Source organism: Pleurodeles waltl, chromosome 12 (genome assembly GCF_031143425.1).
Source record: "Pleurodeles waltl isolate 20211129_DDA chromosome 12, aPleWal1.hap1.20221129, whole genome shotgun sequence".
NCBI classification, from domain to species: Eukaryota; Metazoa; Chordata; class Amphibia; order Caudata; family Salamandridae; genus Pleurodeles; species Pleurodeles waltl.
Window position 1 is genome coordinate 263,146,497 of NC_090451.1, and position 21,504 is coordinate 263,168,000.

The following is a 21,504-nucleotide window of genomic DNA, read 5'->3' on the forward strand; positions in this document are numbered from 1 at the left end:
TCTTATCACAAAGATTTTGGTATCAGCAGACCGAGAATGATTAGAATAGTATGCACAAGCATTGTATTCATATTCAGGTGACGAAATCACCTGAATATCAGAGTTTCCGTCCTGAAACTCTGAGGTTCCATTTAAACGACAGCCATTTTGTGATTGCCCTCACATAGGCCAATGACTAATGCCGAAAACGAGTCTGAAGGACACGTACATCTTTGCTGACTCCTCTGTGACCTGGGCAAGCTGACTCCACTGCCTGAAGCCAAACCTGTTCGGCCAGTTTTCTTTCCCAGTGGCCGAATGAGATTAGTATCAAGGCACAACACATCATAAAACCTTTAATCACACACAAACCATGCCTAATCTTACACACACCTGTCCCTGTTTTCTTTCTTTATGACTTGCTTTACAAGGAGGAGGTGCCTGTTTATATTGGGGGTCCGTCGATATCTGATGAAAGTACTGAGCCTTGCCGGGTAATTGATTGAGGGCTGGACAAACTGAAATATGGGCTTGTCATCATAACCCTGCTATTTCTTTGTAGTGAAAATATGTGAATGGTCAACTGTAAAATAAGGAATGTTTGCCCAAAGCATAATATTTTGAATAAAAGAGAAGGTTAGCTTTGCAAGAGCAGCAGTCTCCTGAGAATATACACCGTGTTGTATTTCTAGGATACCTGTTACTGGCTGCAGCCAATAAACAAGATCTTTGACTTCACCAAGAAGACTCTGTGTTTCTGTAGTCTGAAACAGGAAGGACTCGAAGTCTTAGGGTGTGTTCCCTGGCACCACTGGGTTCTGAAAAACCCAGTACTTCAGTTGGCGCCCAACGTGGGGCGATTTCAGCGGTACCAGTCCAAGCCAGAGGTTTGTGAGGAGCTTCGTGTGAAAATTCTGGAGGGAGGCCGCCACTTCATCGACCCCTGTATGTCGACGTGGTCCGAAAGTCTTTGCTGCGAGGTTCCCCGCTTCCCGACGGCTACGAAAGACTGCTGCCCCGACTATCGCCCTGTTTTGGACCCTTGATGATTTGGTAGAGCGAAACGATAAACAAGTCTTCTGGTGACGTCATCGATACCTCAGTTAAGTATAAGTGGAGCGTCTCCCAGTCCTTAGTTTGGTTCTTAGTTTGGTATCCCCTTGGGATCTTTGATTTGGAACTTGCAAGTACCAAAGCCGAGGGATTTGTGTATTCACGAGACTATCGTATTCGATAATCCTTTGAAGTTTGACGCTAGACTAGAGAGCGAAGATGCCTGGTCTTAGCAGACATGGAAATTTGTTTTGTCTTGGTTATAATAGGGATTCCCGATTGGAGGACTCGTGTCCGGTTCCTCCGATTGGAACTCCAACCTATGAACTATATGTGAAACATGGCATAGGCCCCCTCACAAATAATGAAGTATGGATCGGATACACCAGGAAAGATGGTGTTTTTAAATGGCCCCAATATGGTAGTTTTGACCCAGAGATTCTGGATAATCTGGAGGTTAAACTTTTTAAGAAGAAAGCCCGGCCGGCGATGTTTGACTCTTTCCGCCTATGGCGTAAGGAAGCCAAACAGAAGGAAATTAAATTAGCAAAGAGAAATAAGAGGGAAGAGGGTATCTCGATAATGCAAGCTGCCATGCAGTTTAAAGATGATGAAGAAGAACAGATGAATGAGCAGTTGCACAGGCAACGTAAAATGGTGACCGATAAATGTTATCCAGTTTTTCCGCTTCTTCAGCAAGATGCAGCAAAAGAACTTGAGAAAGATCCTTTAATGTCACACTTGTTGAGTTCGCCACCCCCTTATGCGCAGAATGCTACAGCACCTCCGCAACCTTTAGCTGTGCAACCTCCGGTTATTGTGCCTCAGGTTCTTCCACAGCCGCCAGCTCCTCTTCAGTTGGCTCCTAATACTATGGCGCAGCCCCTTCAAGGGCCACCGACTTCGCTACCTGCTCCATCTGTACCTACTACGACTTTATGTACTACATCGACTGCCTCTTCTGGTGTTCTTCCTGATACTGCCTCTGCGTCTGCTTCTGCGTCTGCCTTGCCTCCCTCTGTTTTTCCTCCTGTTCTTTCATCAACTTCTCCTTCTGTCCGACAGAGAGTGACAGATACTGTTGCCAGCCTTATATTTCCTCTCTTTGGGTCGTCTGGTGTGACCCCAGATTCGGAGCGTAAGCAGTCGCGTAGTCAACTGCCTAATTCTCAAGAGAGAGAAATGTTTGACCGTGTGGCGCGTAAATGGGTTGTTTACCCTTTAAGATACGATGTAGAGTCTGTTATGGATGTCTTCCGTCAATGGGAAGCACCGAAACAAAGATACGTTTTTGAGAAAATGTGTGCTTTCCTTTGTGAGGAATTGCAGGATAATGGTTTGGAAACAAATCCGCCTGATTTGTGCCGTGTACGGTTTGAGTTTGAATAAGGCACGATTGTGGGTCCCGAAGTTGAGAAAGCAGTTGCGACGTTGTTGTCCTTTAGGAATAAGGATCCTTCTCAGTCATTGTTCCAACATGACTCCTCTGTTAAAAAAAAAGGTGCGACAGTACCCAATGAGAGAAGTCCCTCCGGTATGGAAGGACGCCGTTGCGGCTTATGTTGCTAATCAAATTGATGCTGTCCCAGCTCATTTTCAGCGTGTTTGGGTACATGTTCCGTGGAAGCGAGCTGAAGTTTTAGCCCTTAAGCAGACTTTGCCTGATCCCCGTAAAAACCCTGCAGGGTATTATAAGGAATTATCACATACTGCAGACTCATGCATTATGTATTTAACCGACATAGACATGTTATTTGGGAATGTTGTTCCACAGCCTTTGTGGGGATTGATTCGCCATACAGATCATGCACAAGAGTTAGGTGACTCATGGGCTAATATTAGTGCTTCAAATGATAGACAAGTTGGTGGTGCCAAGCCTGAGCCTTTGGTAGCAGAACTGCCTGCTAGGATCATTACTTACATGAAGACTTTAATGCCTGCGATGCATGTGAATTGGGATAACTTGTCTGCGTGTAAGCAGAAGAAGGATGAAACTATCTGATTTCTTCACCAGGTTTGAGGAAACGTTTATCGACCACAGTGGTCAAGATATGAGTACAGAAGGTGGTCAACGGTTGTTCGTCGACAAGTTTGTGCACAATTTGCTTGCCGAGCTGTGTAAGAAATTGAAGGATTCAGAGAGTTCTTGGGCCGTTTCCTCTTCAGCACAAATATTGGCTACTGCACAGTACTACGAAAATAGGGATAAAGATGAGAAGGATAGAGCAGACAAGAAAACTAAAGAATGAAAGACGAAGGTTCTTTTACAACAGGCGTATCCGCCACGTGGTGGTCAGAGTAACTATCAGCAACCTCAACAGTTCCAGAAAACTCGCAAAGGTTTGAGTTTTCTCAACCACGTGTTCCTGTAGGTCCCAATCAGTGTTCATATTGTAAAGAAGAGGGTCATTTCAAGTATAGTTGTCCTATTTTGTTACAGCGTACGAATGGTGCTTCTGGCGCAAGAGGTCGAGGTGTTCAACAAGCTCCTAGAGGTAGAGGACGTGGAAGTTTTCCCCAGAACACGCGTTCCTTTCCGTCTCAAAACTCAATGAATAGTTTTGACCAGCAACATAACGCGTCTGGTAGGACGGCTCAGTACTATTCTGACGACTACTATGCAGAAGATGAGAACTTGGAAGGTAATAATTGCTAGGACAGCCATAGACGAAGAGAGGGAGTTTTTTAGTTCCAGTAGATCAGAATGGACCTTATGTTAAGGTGATTACATCAGGTGTGTCGGAGCCTTTTCTGTTGGATACCGGTGCTACAAAGAGTTCTATTATGCACTCAAAACTCCCTGGCGCACCTTTGTCTGGCGAGATGAATGTTTCAGTAGGTTTTTCTGGCGCCCCGCTTAGGAACCCGATTTCTAGTCCTATGTCCCTTTCTGTTGGACCTTGTGAATTGGAAGCACCCCTTATTCTGACGACAGGTTGTGGTGAAAACTTGTTAGGATTGGATTTGTTGAAAAGATTGTATGCGACATTATATTGTTCTCCTTCGGGAGTACAACTTACAATGGGTAGGAAAATGGTCTCTCCAATGTATTTGTCGAAGGATAAACTTCCGACCGAATTGTTGTTTCTTCCTGATATCATTTGGGCTACTGGTCCTAATGATGTGGGTCTTTTGGAAATACCGCCTTATGTTGTGACATTGAAAGCCAATGTTAAATTACCACGCATTCAGCAATACAAGATCTCTAGTGAAGGTGAAAAGGCGTTGCTAGCGATCATTTATGATTTAATTGAAAAAGATGTAATTGAAGAGACAAGAGGCAACGTTTGTAATAGTCCTGTTCTGCCTGTTTTGAAACGTACTGACCCCTCTAAGCCACCTGTTTACAGGCTCGTGATTGATCTTAGAGAGGTAAATAAAATAGTTGTGCCACAGTTTCCAGTTGTTCCTGATATCACTGCCATATTGACTATGATTCCAGCTTCCGCCACCTGGTTCTCGGTGATTGACTTAAAGAATGCTTTCTTCAGCGTCCCGACTGCAGAGGAGAGCAGGGATATTTTTGGCTTCAGTTTAGGAGGCCGAAGTTTCCGCTTCAAACACGCTCCTCAAAGCTACTGTGAAAGTCCATCAATATACAGTATAGTCAGGCATTAAAAACACAGCTTGATGCAATTGTTTTACCTGACGGCGCTACCCTTATTCAGTACATTGATGATTTGCTAGTCGCTACAGATACTGAAGAGATTTGTAAAGAAGCCGCCTTGTTGTTGCGTCATTTGTCTGATTTACATCACAAAGTGTCCCTTTCAAAACTGCAATATTGTCGACAAGAAGTGACCTACTTAGGTCATCTCTTATCGAAGGAGGGAAGGAAACTGACCTCAGAAAGAATTCAGGCAATTGCAAAATTGAGTGTGCCAAGGACACAGAGAGAAGTACGTGCTTTCTTGGGCATTACATCATACTGCAGACAATGGATACCAAATTTTTCTTTGCTGGCCAAACCTTTGGTAGCATTGACCTATAAAGATACACCAAACCCCGTTCCGTGGTCTGAAGATTGTCAGAAATGTTTTTCCGAATTGCGTAATGCATTGTGTTCGGCTCCTGTGTTGGGTACCCCCGACTACAGCAAGCCCTTTACACTGTATGTCCATGAGAAAGAGGGTTGTGCATTGTCAGTGCTGACACAGTCTTTTGGAGACAAGCAGCGCCCATGCGCATATTTTTCGTCAACTTTGGATCCGGTAGCTAAAGCATTGCCGAGTTCCTTGAGAGCCACAGCGGCAGCAGCTGTTTCTATTCGACAGTCTGCTGGGTTAGTAATGAATAATACGTTGATTGTGATGGTTCCACATGCAGTGGACACGTTGTTAAACAGGACCAAGACACAGCATTTAACTAGTGCTCGATTGTCAGGTTACGAGTTGACACTGTTAGCGAGTCATGTGCACATAAAGAGGTGCAATACGTTGAATCCAGCCACGTTATTGCCGATTTCAGTAGAGACAGATGATGTTGAACAACATGATTGTTTTCTTAGGACAGAAGAAGAAACGAAAGGGAGAGTAGATCTTAAAGATACTCCTCTTGTAAAATGTGATGGTACCTTATGGGTGGATGGTTCATGCTTCAAGCTTCTGAATGGTGATACGACTGCAGCATATGCTGTCACAACTTTGCATACGATTGTTGAAGCTGCACGTATACCACATAATTCAGCTCAAGCAGCAGAGCTGATTGCACTTACGAGAGCGTGTGTGTTATCGAAAGGAATGAAAGTGACCATATATACCGACAGCCAGTATGCTTTTGGTGTGGCCCATAGTTTTGGACGATTGTGGAAAGAACGTGGGTTCCTGACTTCGCATGGAGCTAAAATTCAGCATGGTCAGTTGGTGAATGAGCTTCTTGAGTCACTGACCTTGCCATTACAAGTTGCGATTGAAAATGCAGTGCACACAACAAGGTTACTGATGATGTCGGTCGTGGCAATGCATTTGCTGACGAAATCGCAAAAGAAACAGCAAAAGATGTGATGAATCGAATGTATGTTGCAGGCCCCGCAAGATGGGTTGGTGACGTTGGAATATGTGAAGATACAATAGAGGGTGTGAAGTCTCTTCAAGCTGAAGCTTCAGAGAAAGAGTTGAATGTGTGGAAAGAAAGTACGGGTAAATTGGATGAAAATGGTTGTTGGGTTGACTTGTCAGAACATCAGCAATGGTTGTTACCCGATGCGTATGTGCTTGCAGTGGTGACAATGGCTCATGGAATGGCCCATATCAGTGTGAAAGGGATTTGTAAGTTGTTGGCTCCAGTATGGCAAAATGCTGGAATTCCTAAACGTGCAGAGAATGTGGTCAAGAATTGCATGGTGTGTCTGAAATACAATCCTGGTAGGGGAACCCCAACTCCAGCTGGTCATTTTGCGCCTCCAATGTATCCGTTCGAGGTTTTGCAGCTAGATTTCATCCACATGGAAAGGTGCAACAATCTGAAATACGTACTCGTTGTTGTTTGTGCTTTTTCAAGATGGGTAGAAGCATATCCTTTAAAAGACAACACTGCCTTATCCACAGCTAAAGCCCTTGCCAAAGAATTCTTCCCTAGGTTTGGAATGCCGAGAATGGTCTGGAGTGATAATGGGAGTGAATTTGTGGGTCGAGTGATGAAAAAAGTATGTGAGGGGCTAGGTATCCAGCAAAAATTCCACGCTGCAAATCACCCCCAATCAGCTGGACTAGTAGAGTGCTATAACGGCACGCTAAAACTGAAGTTGGCAAAGATACAAGCGAGCTCTGGTCTTAAATGGCCTGACGCTCTGCCTTTAGCACTCCTATCAACAAGAATGACTGTGCATTCGCGAATGGGACTTAGTCCCTATGAAATTGTGTTCGGCCGCCCGGCCAACATATGGGGAGTGCCAAGACCAACAAAATTCAGTGAGATCGAACACCCTGTACTGCTTGATTATTTGTATGAATTGACGGCTAAATTGCGTGTTCTACACCAACAGGTTCACGATACTCTGCCTCAGGTCTCTGAAGCTCCAGGACATCTTATCGATCCTGGATCATGGGTGCTGGTCAAGAACTTCCAGCGGACAAAGAATGACCAGCCCATGTGGACCGGCCCCCACCTTGTCCTTCTCTCAACAAGATCAGCTGTTCGAGTGGAAGGGAAAAAGAACTGGATCCACGGCGTACACTGCAAGAGGGTCCCTTTTCCTTTACCGTACGACCGGTGGGTCCAGGAGGGGATCGCTGACTCTGAGACTGAGACTGTGCCTCGTTTTTTGCCATTTAGCGATGCACGTGTAAAAGGAACAATTTCTGAACGTGAAAGTGACAATAATTTGCAAGAAGCTGTGCCACCGTCAATTCGATTGAACACTACAGAGCCTGAACTCTTGTTCCAGAACCAGACAGTACCTGGAAAAAGCCGTTATAATTTGAGACCAAGAACTAAGGACAAATAATTTTTTTCCCGTTCCTTTGCTATTTTTTTTGAAGTGCGGCTCTCTCATCTGAGAAACTTTCTTATTTTTCTTTTTTTTCTTTTCGAACCGCCATCCGGGTTCAGCTGTAGGGTCGTGGTTGCCCAAGTCTTTGGAGTGCAGCTGAAGACGTTAGGTCGACAGTTCTGGTCGGTCTAAGGGAGTTGCCCTGGACTGACAGAAGCATTCCCTAGCATAGAACACCCTACCACCGCGAGCAGCAATTAGAGAGGATGGAGTTTTTCAAGAATGAGAGACCTGCCAAACAGATGGATTTTAAAGCCAGAATGTCTATAATAATGACAAAGAAACGATTTTTGATATTATGTATTTTCATGTTGCTCAGTGTAATGACGTTTTTAATAGGATATGTTTTATTCTCTTTTCAAGTGACATTTGCACCCATTACACAGCCCATACCTCCTTCTACTGTTTCCTCGCATTCTTTTCACCCCCTGCCTGAACACGAGTCTGCCAGAAGATTAGAATTTGTCAACAATTCATTCATTCAGCTTCTACACCAACACCAATTAGTAGTGAACACAACTAACTGTTGGGTGTGTGGTCTTATGCCTCATACTACTGATAAAGGTATCCCTTATCTGGTCCTGCCTTTCAGCCATAATGGTTCTGTATGGGCATATAGAACGGTGTTCATATACGCGTATGAAGCCAACCCCCTACGTTCTGTGAAAGATAATCCTAAGAATAGTGCTCTAGCTAAGGGTATAGTAGATATGATTAGGGAAGATATTTCCTATGAGACTATCCCGAGAGATGAGACACTAGCATATATTGGATGGAACATAACAGGATACGGAGTTACTCTGAGTGGGAACCAGCGAGCAAAGAGATCCTCCCCGATTTGGATTGTACCCCATCAGGGTCACCTATGTCTGCAAGGTAATGGCAAGAATCCCAGAGCTCAGTTAGGGAAAAGTATCTGCACTGAAACATATGTTTTTGCGTCTCAGACTTCTCCTTCGTTCTTAGCAGCTAAGGGTACCTATTTCATCTGCCATAATAGAGCCTATACATGGTTGCCCCCTGACTTCTCAGGCACATGTTTTGTTTCGTTCCTGTTACCTCCCACCTACACGGCCGCGGCAGATTACCATAAGACAAGGATAGTTAGAGGTGTCATAAGTAAAGAAGACACTACAGGACAAGAATTTGGAGATTTCAAAATGGGTTTTCTGCCGTTTTGGGGTCCTATGGTTAACAGCAGGAACATAAGGCAATTGACAAAGGTGGTTGAATCCACGGTAGTTGAAACCGCCGGAGCCCTTGGTAATTTGACTGCTGAGCTCCAGTCGGATCGCCTTATGACTCTTCAGAACAGGGTCGCATTAGACGTCATACTTGCAGACCGAGGTGGGGTATGTAAAGTGATCCAATCAAGTTGCTGTGTTTTCATCCCAGATAACGCTCCGACACTCTACCAGGCCATTTCCAAACTGCATAAGATCTCCGAGTCTATTCACGTGGATAGAGGAGATTGGTCATTGATGGGGTGGTTCTGGGAGCAGATATCCGCCTGGGGATGGAAGACTCTGGTAGTCATTGGGATGATCTTAGCCATTCTTTTCCTGTCCTGTCTGTGTGTACAGTGTGCTCCTGCAATATGTGGCCTCTGTGCTACATTGTGTGTAAGGAAACCTGTATCAAGGGACGAGCTAGGTAATAGGATGATGCTACAGCAACATCTCAACGACTTTATGAATATAGACCTGGACTCAGATTAGCGTGAGTATAGGTTATTGCCTATGTAAGGGCAAAAGGAGGGTCTTGGGTACTGAAAAATTCTGGACCCGTGTTATAAACATCGTCGTATCACAACGATTTTGGTATCAGCAGACCGAGAATGATTAGAATAGTATGCACAAGCATTGTATTCATATTCAGGTGACGAAATCACCTGAATATCAGAGTTTCCGTCCTGAAACTCTGAGGTTCCATTTAAACGACAACCATTTTGTGATTGCCCTCACATAGGCCAATGACTAATGCCGAAAACGAGTCTGAAGGACACGTACATCTTTGCTGACTCCTCTGTGACCTGGGCAAGCTGACTCCACTGCCTGAAGCCAAACCTGTTCGGCCAGTTTTCTTTCCCAGTGGCCGAATGAGATTAGTATCAAGGCACAACACATCATAAAACCTTTAATCACACACAAACCATGCCTAATCTTACACACACCTGTCCCTGTTTTCTTTCTTTATGACTTGCTTTACAAGGAGGAGGTGCCTGTTTGTATTGGGGGTCCGTCGATATCTGATGAAAGTACTGAGCCTTGCCGGGTAATTGATTGAGGGCTGGACAAACTGAAATATGGGCTTGTCATCATAACCCTGCTATTTCTTTGTAGTGAAAATATGTGAATGGTCAACTGTAAAATAAGGAATGTTTGCCCAAAGCATAATATTTTGTATAAAAGAGAAGGTTAGCTTTGCAAGAGCAGCAGTCTCCTGAGAATATACACCGTGTTGTACTTCTAGGATACCTGTTACTGGCTGCAGCCAATAAACAAGATCTTTGACTTCACCAAGAAGACTCTGTGTTTCTGTAGTCTGAAACAGGAAGGACTCGAAGTCTTAGGGTGTGTTCCCTGGCACCACTGGGTTCTGAAAAACCCAGTACTTCAGCTGTACCTGTAGATGCGGGGGGCACAGATGTTGCCGCCACCACAAGGGAGCTCCCATCAGAGGACGAGTCCGTGTCTCTGGTGTCAGCTCCTGTCCCTGCCGTGGAGCTCCCCTCGCTCTTCGACCCACTGGTGAACTCCGAGTCCGTAGTTTCGCCTTCCATGGACATGTGGGATGCAGCTCCCTCGTGCTCAGGTGCCACTGCTCCTCCGCCTGATGATGCTAATGCACACAAGAACAGGGAGACCACAAAAAGGGGGGGACGACAGAAGAAAGACATGTTGAGTGCATGCATCACCGCTACTGTTGGCGGACACGACAGACACAGAAGCCCCCTGCACTATGCTGTGCTTTTGGGCTCCACTGTTCAATCCCTGGGACATGGCCTACTAGGCTATGGACGATATCTGCACACATGGATGACAAAGGGGCATGACTAGGTGTACTTGGCACTCTACAGAGGTGGGGTGGGGTGCCACATGGCCTGCCTTACGGAGGGACCTTGCCTACTAAACTCGCCCTGGCCTAGGGAAACCCACAGCCCACCTCCCCCACCCAGACACCTCCACTGTGCGCTAAATCAGCAGAATGATAGTGTACTCACCCCCTTGTGGCTGCTGTGATGCCCTCAAGCGCCCATCCAACTCCGGATACGCCACTGCCAGGATCCTGAACATCAGGGGGTCATGGTGCGACGGGCACCCCTCCCACGTTGGGAGGCCATCCCAGCTGAGGCTCTGCCGTCTTCTTGCTCCAGCGGCGAATGTCCTCCCATCTTTTCCGGCAGTGGGTGCTCCATCTGTGGTAGACCCCCAGGGTCCGGACGTCCTTGGCGATGACACGCCAAATATATTTTTTCTGGTGGGCGATGACCTACATGATTTGTACAGGGGGAAGAGAAACTTATTACCAACTGCACCGTCACAGTCATTGGCCCCCATCCCTACCCTTGGCATGTGGCACATGCACTCACCATCGTTTCATGCACGCCGCACTCTCCCCCCTTCCTTCTTACATCCACCCCTCTCCACACAGGCATAGCCCATACAGCATGCTCCCAGTGTACTTACCTGTTTGTCTGGAGGACCGTAGAGTAGCGTGTACTGGGGGAGATCCCCATCCACGAGTTTCTCCAACTCCTCCGATGTGAAGGCAAGGGCCCTTTCCCAAGACACACGAGCTATTGTCTCTTCCAGACCGAGGTCACAGCAGCACTTGCAGTGTAGGTCCTCTACTGTCGAAGATCAGGTATCGAGTGATTGAACAGATAGAAAATGGCGGTCACGTCCGCGGCGGTGCGTATCGTCACCGCCGGTTTACATCGTCATTGGCTCCTGGGACCCTTAGGGTCCAATGTTAACCAATGCAGCATTGCGCCGCAGTCTTCGACCGCCTACCACAAAGGTGTACAACGCCAGCGCAGTTAACTCACATCCCATTGTCCCACTTTAGAGGTTAGGCAGCCGCCATTTCAGGGGCCCACATGGCTTTATTTGTAACTGCGTCATACATACCTAGGCCTAGACTCAACACACAGTCAGGCCACTTTTCGGATTATGATTTGTGTTCTGTGTAAGCTGTGGGTACGTACCTCTGAGTTGGTTGACTCTGTGCTCGCTGTTGTCCTTCATAGGCACCGTCCGCTGGGACATGTGAGGAGATGGCGGCATCCTCCGGTGTACAGACCGCTGGTGGAACTATCAAGAATGGAGGAAAGACATGTGATCATCACAAACCGGCTTGACCGTGCCACAATCCATGAACTGTGTACCCAGCTGGAGCCAGACCTGATGTCACCTATCCGCCATCCCACAGGAATCCCCCCTCAAGTGCAGGTGCTGTCAGTGCTCCATTTCCTTGCAAGTGGGTCATTTCAAACAAAAGTAGCCATAGCATCAGGGATGTCCCAGCCTATGTTTTCCAATGTGTTGTCCAGAGTGTTGTCTGCCCTGCTGAAACACATGCGGAGCTACATCGTTTTTCCTCAGGTGGAGGATTTGCCTACAGTGAAAGGTGATTTCTATGCCCTGGGACATACCCCCAACATCATAGGTGCCATTGATGGGACACATGTGGCTTTGGTCACCCCCGCAGGAGTGAACAGGTGTACAGAAACCGGAAGAGTTATCATTCCATGAATGTGCAGATGGTATGTTTGGCCGACCAGTACATCTCCCATGTTAATGCCAAATTCCCTGGCTCAGTGCATGACGCCTAAATCCTGCAGAATATCAGCATCCCTTATGTGATGGGTCAACTCCAGAGGCACCGTGTGTGGCTATTAGGTGAGCACCTGGAAGCAAGTCAGTGGGAATGATAGTCTGGGTCTGGGGATATCCCTACAGGTTAGTGTGTGTCTAACAGTTGTCCCTCGCCATTTGCAGGTGACTCTGGTCACCCCAACCTATCATGGCTACTGAGCCCAGTGAGGAATCCCAGAACAAGGGCAGAGGAAAGCTACAATGAGGCCCATGGGCGAACACGGCAGATAATCGAGCGGACATTCGGCCTCCTGAAGGTTCCAGTGCCTCCATATGACAGATGGATCCCTATTCTTCTCACCAAAGAAGGTGTACCAGATCATCGTGGCCTGCTGCATGCTTCACAACTTAGCTTTGCAACGACAGGTGCTTTCTCTACAGGAGAATGGTCCAAATGGCGGTGTTGTTGCAGCTGTGGAGCCTGTGGACAGTGAAGACGAGGAAGCAGAAGAAGAGGACATCAACAATAGGGACTCGGTGATCCTGCAATATTTCCAGTGAGACACAGGTAAGAATACAAACCTGCCTACTACATGTACTTTAACATTACTACCTCTCTACTGTTTGTCATTTTCACCTAGTGTATGGTCACTGAGTTGTCACTTTCCCTTACGATTTCACAGATGTGGGTCCCACTGTGTGACATCTGCTTTGATTCCTCATGGACTAGAGCTGTGTGACATAGGTATGTTGACATTACAATTTATAAGAGCATTTTGCCACAGTAATTGATAATACACTAATTTGAAATCACAGACTGACTCCAGATTGTTTTGTGCTTCAAGGGTGTTTATTTAAATTCTCAATATTGGAGGGGGTTGCAAAATGGGGAGGGGGAATGGTGGAGACAGAAAGATGACATTCAGGGTGGTCTAATTTCTTGGCAGGGGTCTTGGCATCGTTCTCTGTCTTTGTCCTGGATCTCAGGGACCGTTTGCAGGGTGGTTCTCCCTCTGCAGGGGATGGGGTGCTGGTGTGGTGGTCCGGTGGCGGTGTCTCTTGTCCACTAGCGCCAGCAGTGGTGGGCAGTTCATCGTCCAGGCTAGTGTCAGGGGCCCCTTGTTGTTCTACAGTGTCCCTCCTGGTGTTGAGTACTTTCTTCAGCACCCTACGATGGTGCCCAGGGTGGAATTGATGGCTCTGAGTTCCTCCCTGAAGCCCAGATACTGTTCCTCCTGCAGCCGCTGGGTCTCCTGAAACTTGGCCAGTACCGTTGCCATCGTCTCCTGGGAGTGGTGGTAGGCTCCCATGATGGAGGAGAGGGCCTCGTGGAGAGTGGGTTCCCTTGGCCTGTCCTCCCCCTGTCGCACAGCAGCCCTCCCAGTTACCCTGTGTTCCTGCGCCTCTGTCCCCTGAACGGTGTGCCCACTGCCCCCAGGACCCTGTTGTTGTTGGGGTGGTGGGTTAGCCTGGGTTCCCTGTAGTGGTGGAGACACTGCTGATTGACATGTCCTGGGGACAGAGGTCTGGGCCCGCTGGGTGGGTGCTGTGCTTGTGTTTCCAGAGGGGGGAAGCTCTGTAGTGGCCTGTGACTGTGTGATGGGAACCAACTGTCCCGAGGTCCCAGATGGGCCAGGATGGTCATCTAGATCCAGTTGGACAGAGCTACTGTCATCACTGTGGGCCTCTTTTGTTGGTGGTGTGGACATGTCTGGACCCTCCTGTGCGGTGACGTTGGGTAGGGGTCCTGCAGGGGTGTAAAAGCATGATTATTGCATCTGTGTGTGCCATGGTGTGCAATGGGTGGTTGACCGTGTACCCCAGTGCTTGCATTCCTGTGTGGGACCTTGTGTGAGGATGGTTTAGAGGGGTGTATTGGTTTGTGCAGTGGGCATGCTTTGGTGTTGGTTGTCCATGCTTTGTTGTTGCATGCAGGGCTTGGTGTTGGGATGTGTGGTTTGTGATATTGGTACATTTGTGAGGAGTTGGAGTGATGGGGGTAAGGGTGGGGGTATGTGATGGCATGCAGGTAGGGTGGGGGCTGTAATAGTTAAGATTTGACTTACCAGAGTCCATTCCTCCTGCTACTCCTGCGAGGCCCTCAGGATGCAGAATCTCCAAGACCTGCTCCTCCCATGTTGTTAGTTGTGGGGGAGGAGGTCGGGGTCCGCCGCCAGTCCGCTGAACCGCAAGGTGGTGTCTTGAGACCACGGAACGCACCTTCCCCTGTAGGTCGTTCCACCTCTTCCTGATGTCATTCTTATTTCTTGGGTGCTGTCCCACTGCGTTGACCCTGTCCACTATTCTTCGCCATAGCTCCGTCTTCCTAGCAATGGAGGTGTGCTGCACCTGTGTTCCAAATAGCTGTGGCTCTACCTGGACGATTTCCTCCTCCATGACCCTGAGCTCCTCCTCCGAGAACCTGGGGTGTCTTTGCCATGCCGTGGGGTGGTGTGGGTGATGTGTGGGTTGGTGTGTGTTGTGCTGTGTGGGGTGATATTTAGTGGTGTGTTGTGTGAGGTGCGTGGATGTTATGTGGGTGATGGTGTTGAGTGCCTGTGAATTCTAGTTTGTGTCTCTCTCTGGCCTTCTCTCTGTAATATTGCTCGTAGGGGTTTGTGGGTGATGTGGGTGTGCGTTTTATATTGTATTGGGTGTGTGGGAGTGGTGTGTGTATATCAGGTGTGTGTATTTCGAATTGTCCAATGTGGTGGTGTTTTGGAGGTGTGTGTGTGTATTTTGAGAGTAGCGGTGTGTACCCCCAATGGAATACCGCAGTAGAAAGACCGCTGCGTGGATTCGTGGGTCGTGATAGCATGGGCGTATTTCTGTTGGCGTGACGGTGGAGGTATTGTTTTCACCAATTTATCACTGACCTTTGGTGTTCCGGACTTGTGTGGGTGTCTGGATTTTGTCGGATTTCGAGATGTGGGTCGTAATAGCTGTGGCGGATTTCCGCGGCCGCAGCGGTATGTTGGCGGTCTTCTGCACGGCGGTAAGCGGCTTTTACCGCCAATGTTGTAATGACCCCCATAGTCTTCTCAATGCCCCCAAAAATCTGCACGGGGTGGGCCCAGAGACTCCTCGCAGTCTAAGGGTGGGTACAAAGGAAAGAACTTTGATCCCAACAAGGCTTGGTGCTGTTACTGCAAGAATAGAGGGCACCAAACTGGAGACCGTAGCTGTAAAAACACAACATGACATGACACAACAAAGCATGGACACCCATAACACCATCATCACACAAGCCCCAACAGAGGAATGCTAGCACTGGGGTACACGGTCACCCACCCATTGCACACCATGACACACACAGATGCAATAATCATGCTTTTACACCCCTGCAGGACCACTACCCAACATCACCAGACAGGAGGGTCCAGACATCTCCACCCCACCCACAGAAGAGGCCCACAGTGATGACAGCAGCTTTGTACAACTGGAGACAGATGACCAGCCCGGACCATCGTGGGCCTCGGGACAGTCGGTTCCCCTCACACAGGCACAGCCCACCACAGACCTTCCACCCTCTGGTAACACCAGCTCAGCACCCACCCAGCGGGCCCATACCTCCGTCCCCAGGACACGTCAATCAGCTGTGTGTCCACCACTACAGGGAACCCAGGATAACCCACCACCCTAACAACAACAGGGACCTAGGGGCAGTGGCATTGGGCACACGGTCCAGGGCACGGAGGCACAGGAACACAGGGGAACTGGGAGGGCTGCCGTGTGACAGGGGCCGGACAGGCCAAGGGAACCCACTCTCCACAAGGCCCTCTCCTCCATCATGGGAGCATACCACCACTCCCAGGAGATGATGGCAACGGTTCTGGCCAAGTTTCAGGAGACCCAGCGCATGCAGGAGGAACAGTATTTGGGCTTCAGGGAGGAATTCAGAACCATCAGCTCCGCCCTGGGCACATTCGTAGGGGTGCTGAAGGAAATACTTAACACCGGGAGGGACATTGTGGCACTTCAAGGGGCCCCTGACACCAGCATGGACGATGAACTACCCACCACCTCCGCCGGCGCTAGTGGACAGGAGGCACCGCCACAGGACCACCACACCAGCACCCCCGCCCCTGCAGATGGAGAACCACCCCGCAAGCGGTCCCTGAGATCCAGGAACAAGACAGAACACGATGCCAAGACCCCTGCCAAGAAATGAGACCACCCTTATTGTCAAACCACTGTCCCACTTTGTAACCCTGTCCATATTGGAACTGCCCCAGCTCCACTTCCTATGCCCATATGGGCAATGCACCTGTGAGACTAATAGACTGGACTCTGCCATGGACATTCCTCCACCATCACCCCTCACCATTTTACAACCCCCCTCCAATCTTGAGCACTTCATTAAACACCCTTGAAGCACAAAACAATCTGGAGTCAGTCTGTTATTTCGAAAATGTGTATTAGCAATGACAGTGACAAAATGCGTTTATCAAATGTAATGTCAACCTACCTATGTCACACATCTCAAGTCCATGAGGAATCTAAGCAGATGACACACGTTGGAAACCACACCTGTGAAACCGTAAGGGGAATGTACAACTCAGTGACCATATACTGGTTGAAATCGACAGACAGGATAGAGGTAGAAGTGTTACAGTACTTGTAGTAGGCAGGAATGTATTCTCACGTGTGTCACTGGAAATATTGCTGGATAACTGAGTCCCTGTTGTCAATGTCTTCTTCCTCTGCTTCCTCCTCATCACTGTCCACAGGCTCCACAGCTGCCACAACACCGTCATCTGGAACATCCTCCTGCAGAAAAGGCACCTGTCGTCGCAAAGCCAAGTTGTGGAGCATACAGCAGGCCACAATGATCTGGCACACCTTCCTTGGTGAGTAGAATAGGGAACCACCTGTCATATGGAGGCACCTGGACCTGGCCTTCAGGAGGCTGAAGGTGCGTTCGATCACCCTCCAAGTCCGCCCATGGGCCTCATTGTAGCGTTCCTCTGCCCTGGTCCTGGGATTCCTCACTGGGGTCAGTAGCCATGACAGGTTGGGGTAAAAAAGTCCCCTAATAGCCACACCCGGTGCCTCTGGAGTTGACCCATTACATAAGGGATGCTGCTATTCCGCAGGATGTAGGCGTCATGCACAGAGCCAGGGAACATAGCGTTTACATGGGAGATGTACTGGTCTGCCAAACATACCATCCGTACATTCATCGAATGATAACTCTTCTGGTTCCTGTACACCTGTTCACTCCTGTGGGGGGGGGGGGACCAGAGCTACATGGGTCCCGTCAATGGCACCTATGATGTTGGGGATATGTCCAAGGGCATAGAAACCACCTTTCACTGTAGGCAAATCCTCCACCTGAGGGAAAAAGATGTAGCTCCGCATGTGTTTCAGCAGGGCAGACAACACTCTGGACAACAAGTTGGAAAACATAGGCTGGGACATCCCTGATGCCATAGCCACTGTTGTTTGAAATGACCCACTTGCCAGGAAATGGAGCACTGATAGCACCTGCACTTGAGGGGGGATTCCTGTGGGATGGCGGATTGCTGACATCAGGTCTGGCTCCAACTGGGCACACAGTTCCTGGATTGTGGCACGGTCAAACCTGTAGGTGATGATCAAACTTCTTTCCTCCATTGTCGACAGGTCCACCAGCGGTCGGTACACCGGAGGATTCCACCATCTCCTCACATGTCCCAGCGGACGGTGCCTAGGAAGGACAACAGCGACCACAGAGTCAAACAACTCAGAGGTATGTACCCACAGTCTACACAGAACACCAAACATACACAAAATGTGGCCTGTTTGTGTTGTGAGACAAGGCCTAGGTATGTTGGTAATTAAGCCATGTGGGTCCCTGAAATGGCGGCTGCCTGACCTCTAAACTGGGACAGTGGGATGTGAGGTAACTGCACTGGCGTTGTACACCGTTGCGGTAGGCGGTCGAAGACCGCGGCGCAATGCTGCATTGCTTAACATTGGACCCTATGGGTCCCTGGAGCCAATGACGATGTACGCCGGCGGTGATGGTACGCACCGCCGCGGACGTGACCGCCATTTTCTATCTGTTGAATCACTCGATAACTGATCTTCGACAGGAGAGGACCTACACTGCAAGTGCTGCTGTGACCTCGGTCTGGAAGAGACAATGGCTCGTGCGTCTGGGGAAAGGGCTCCTGCCTTCACTGCAGAGGAGTTGGAGAAGCTTGTTGACGGGGTCCTCCCCAGTACACGCTACTCTACGGTCCTCCAGACAAACAGGTAAGTACACAGGGAGCACGTTGTATGGGCTATGCCTGTGTGGAGAGGGCTGGTTGTAAGAATGAAGGGGGCACAGTTCTGCGTGCCTGAAGGACTGTGAATGCATGTGCCACATGGCAAGGGTAGGGATGTGGGCCACTCACTTAGACGGTGCAGTTGGTAATGACTTCTCTTCTTCCACTGAATATGTCATGTAGGTCAGCCCCCACCAGAAGAAGGACATTTGGCGTGCCATCGCCAAGGACATCCGGACCCTCGGGGTCCACCACAGATGGAGCACCCACTGCCAGAAAAGATGGGAGGACATTCGCCGGTGGAGCAAGAAGGCGGCAGAGGCTCAGCTGGGGATGGCCTCCCAACGTGGGAGGGGTGCCCGTCGAACCATGACCCCCCTGATATTCCGGATCCTGGCGGTGGCCTACCCTGAGTTGGATGGGCGCTTGAGGGCATCACAGCAGACACAAGGGGGTGAGTACAACATCATTCAGCGGACTTTGCGCACATTGAAGGTGTCTGGGTGGGGAAGGAGGGCTGTGGGTTTCCCTAGGCCAGGGCGAGTTCCGTAGGCTAGGCCCCTCCGTAATGCAGGCCATGTGGCACCCCACCCCAACTCTGTAGAGTGCCAAGTACAGGTATTCATGCCCCTGAGTCATCTATGTGTGCAGATGTCGTCCATAGCCATGTAGGCCATATCCCAGGAATTGCATCTGTAGAGTCCAACAGCGTGACGTAGTGCAGGGGGCTGCTGTGTCTGTATTGTCTGCCAACGGTAGCGGTAAGCCATGCACTCAACCTGTCTTTCTTCTGTCCCTCCACCCCCTTTTTGTGGTCTCCCTGTTCTTGTTTGCATCAGCATCATCAGGCGGAGGTACTGTGGCACGGAGCACGAGGGAGCTTCATCCCACATGGCCATGGAGGGCCACACCACGGACTCAGAATACACCAGTGGGACGGAGGGAGAGGTGACACCAGCGACACAGACTCGTCCTCCGATGGGAGCTCCCTTGTGGTGGCGGCCAAATCTGTGCCCCCCACTTCTACAGGTACAGCCACCACCCTCTCCTACCAGCACCGCTCTCCCAGCAGCCACTCAGCCTTCGCCCCGTGCCCGCTCACCCAGGAGGGTGGGCATCACCTTCGCCCCAGGGACCTCAGCCCCTGCCCCTGTCACCTCTGTTGCCCTCAGTGAGGAGGCCATTGACCTCCTCAGGTCCCTCACTGTTGGGCAGTCTACCATTTTGAATGCCATCCAGGGTGTAGAAAGGGAATTGCAACACACAAATGCATTCCTGGAGGGCATTCATTCTGGTCAGACTGCCCTTCATCGAACCCTGCAAACTCTGGCCTCAGCACTGATGGCAGCCATTGTCCCTGTATCTAGCCTCCCCCCTCCAATTTCCTCCACCCAGACCCAATCCCCTGTACCCCAGCCTATCCCAAGCACACCATCAGACCAGCCTGCACACACCTCACCACACAAGGAAAGCTCAGGCAAACATAAGCACCACATATCCCACAGGCACTCACGCAAGCATTACACATACAGACACACCAACATCCACTGCCTCCAGTGTCCCCCTCCTCCTCGTCTCCCTCCTCCCTCCCAGTCTTGTCTACACTCACACCTGCATGCACTACCACTACAGCCACTACGTCCCGCACCATCACACCCACCACCACACCCCGCTCACGTGTAGTCACCACCCCCACTACCATTTCCACGTCCCCTGTGTCCTCTCCCAGTGTGTCTGTGATGCCCCCTCCCAAGAACCACAAACGCAGGCACACACCCACCCAACAGCCATCCACCTCACGACAGCCTCCAACCCATGCACCTGCACCCAAATCCACAAAAGTTACACCTCCTATAACCACCACCTCTTCCTCCAGTCCCAAACCCCCTCCAGCTACCCGTCCCAGTGTCTCCAAACAACTTTTCCTGTCCCCCCTTAACCTTTTTCCCACCACCCCCCCTTCCAACTCATAGGTCCCGTACTAGCACCTCAGCCAAAAAATCTCCGGGACCAGTGATACCTGTTGTTACAGGTATGCGGAGTGTACCGGCCACCAGGACAGCCAGTGTGACACGGAGCCACAGCACAGCCAGTCCCCCCCTGTGAAGCACCAGAAGTTGGACAGTGCCCGGCGGGAGAGGGGGAAGACTCCAGCCAGCAAAGCTGCTCACAAGGGTCCCGGGGGGAGTGTCGACTCAGCTGTGACTCCTCCCAAGGTGGGGAAGGGGCAGAAGAAATCTCCAAAGTCTGGGAGGAGCAGCACGGCGGAGAAGACCACCATCATCCCCGCTGCCGAGGAGGCCACCGCCAGCCCCATCATCACTGGGCAGGAGGCCACCGCCAGAGTCACTGCCCAGGAGGCCAGCCCCATCGTCACTGGCCAGGAGTCCACCACCAGAGTCACTGCCCAGGAGGCCAGCCCCATCGTCACTGGCCAGGAGGCCACCACCAGCCACAGCCCAGCTGGCCAGGAGGGCCCCACAAGCCACAGCCCAGCTGACCCATGAAGGACCACCAGTCACAGCCCTGCTGGGCAATGAAGGACTGCCTTGGCAAGGACCGCTGAACAGGCCAGGGACCGCTGAACAGGGCAAAGACCGCCATGGAATGCACCGCTGAACAGGTCTGACACTGGCAACTCAAGCACCGCTGAACAGGCCAGGGACCGCTGAACAGGGCAAAGACTGCCATGGCAAGCACCGATGAACAGGTCAGAGACCGCCAACTCAAGCACCGCTGAACAGGGCAAGGGCTGCTGAACAGGTCAGAGACCGCCAACTCAAGCACCGCTGAACAGGGCAAGGACCGCTGAACAGGTCAGAGACCGCCAAATCAAGCACCGCTTAACAGGGCAAGGACCGCCGAACAGGGCAAAGACCACCAAGGCGAGCACCGCTAGCCCATTAGC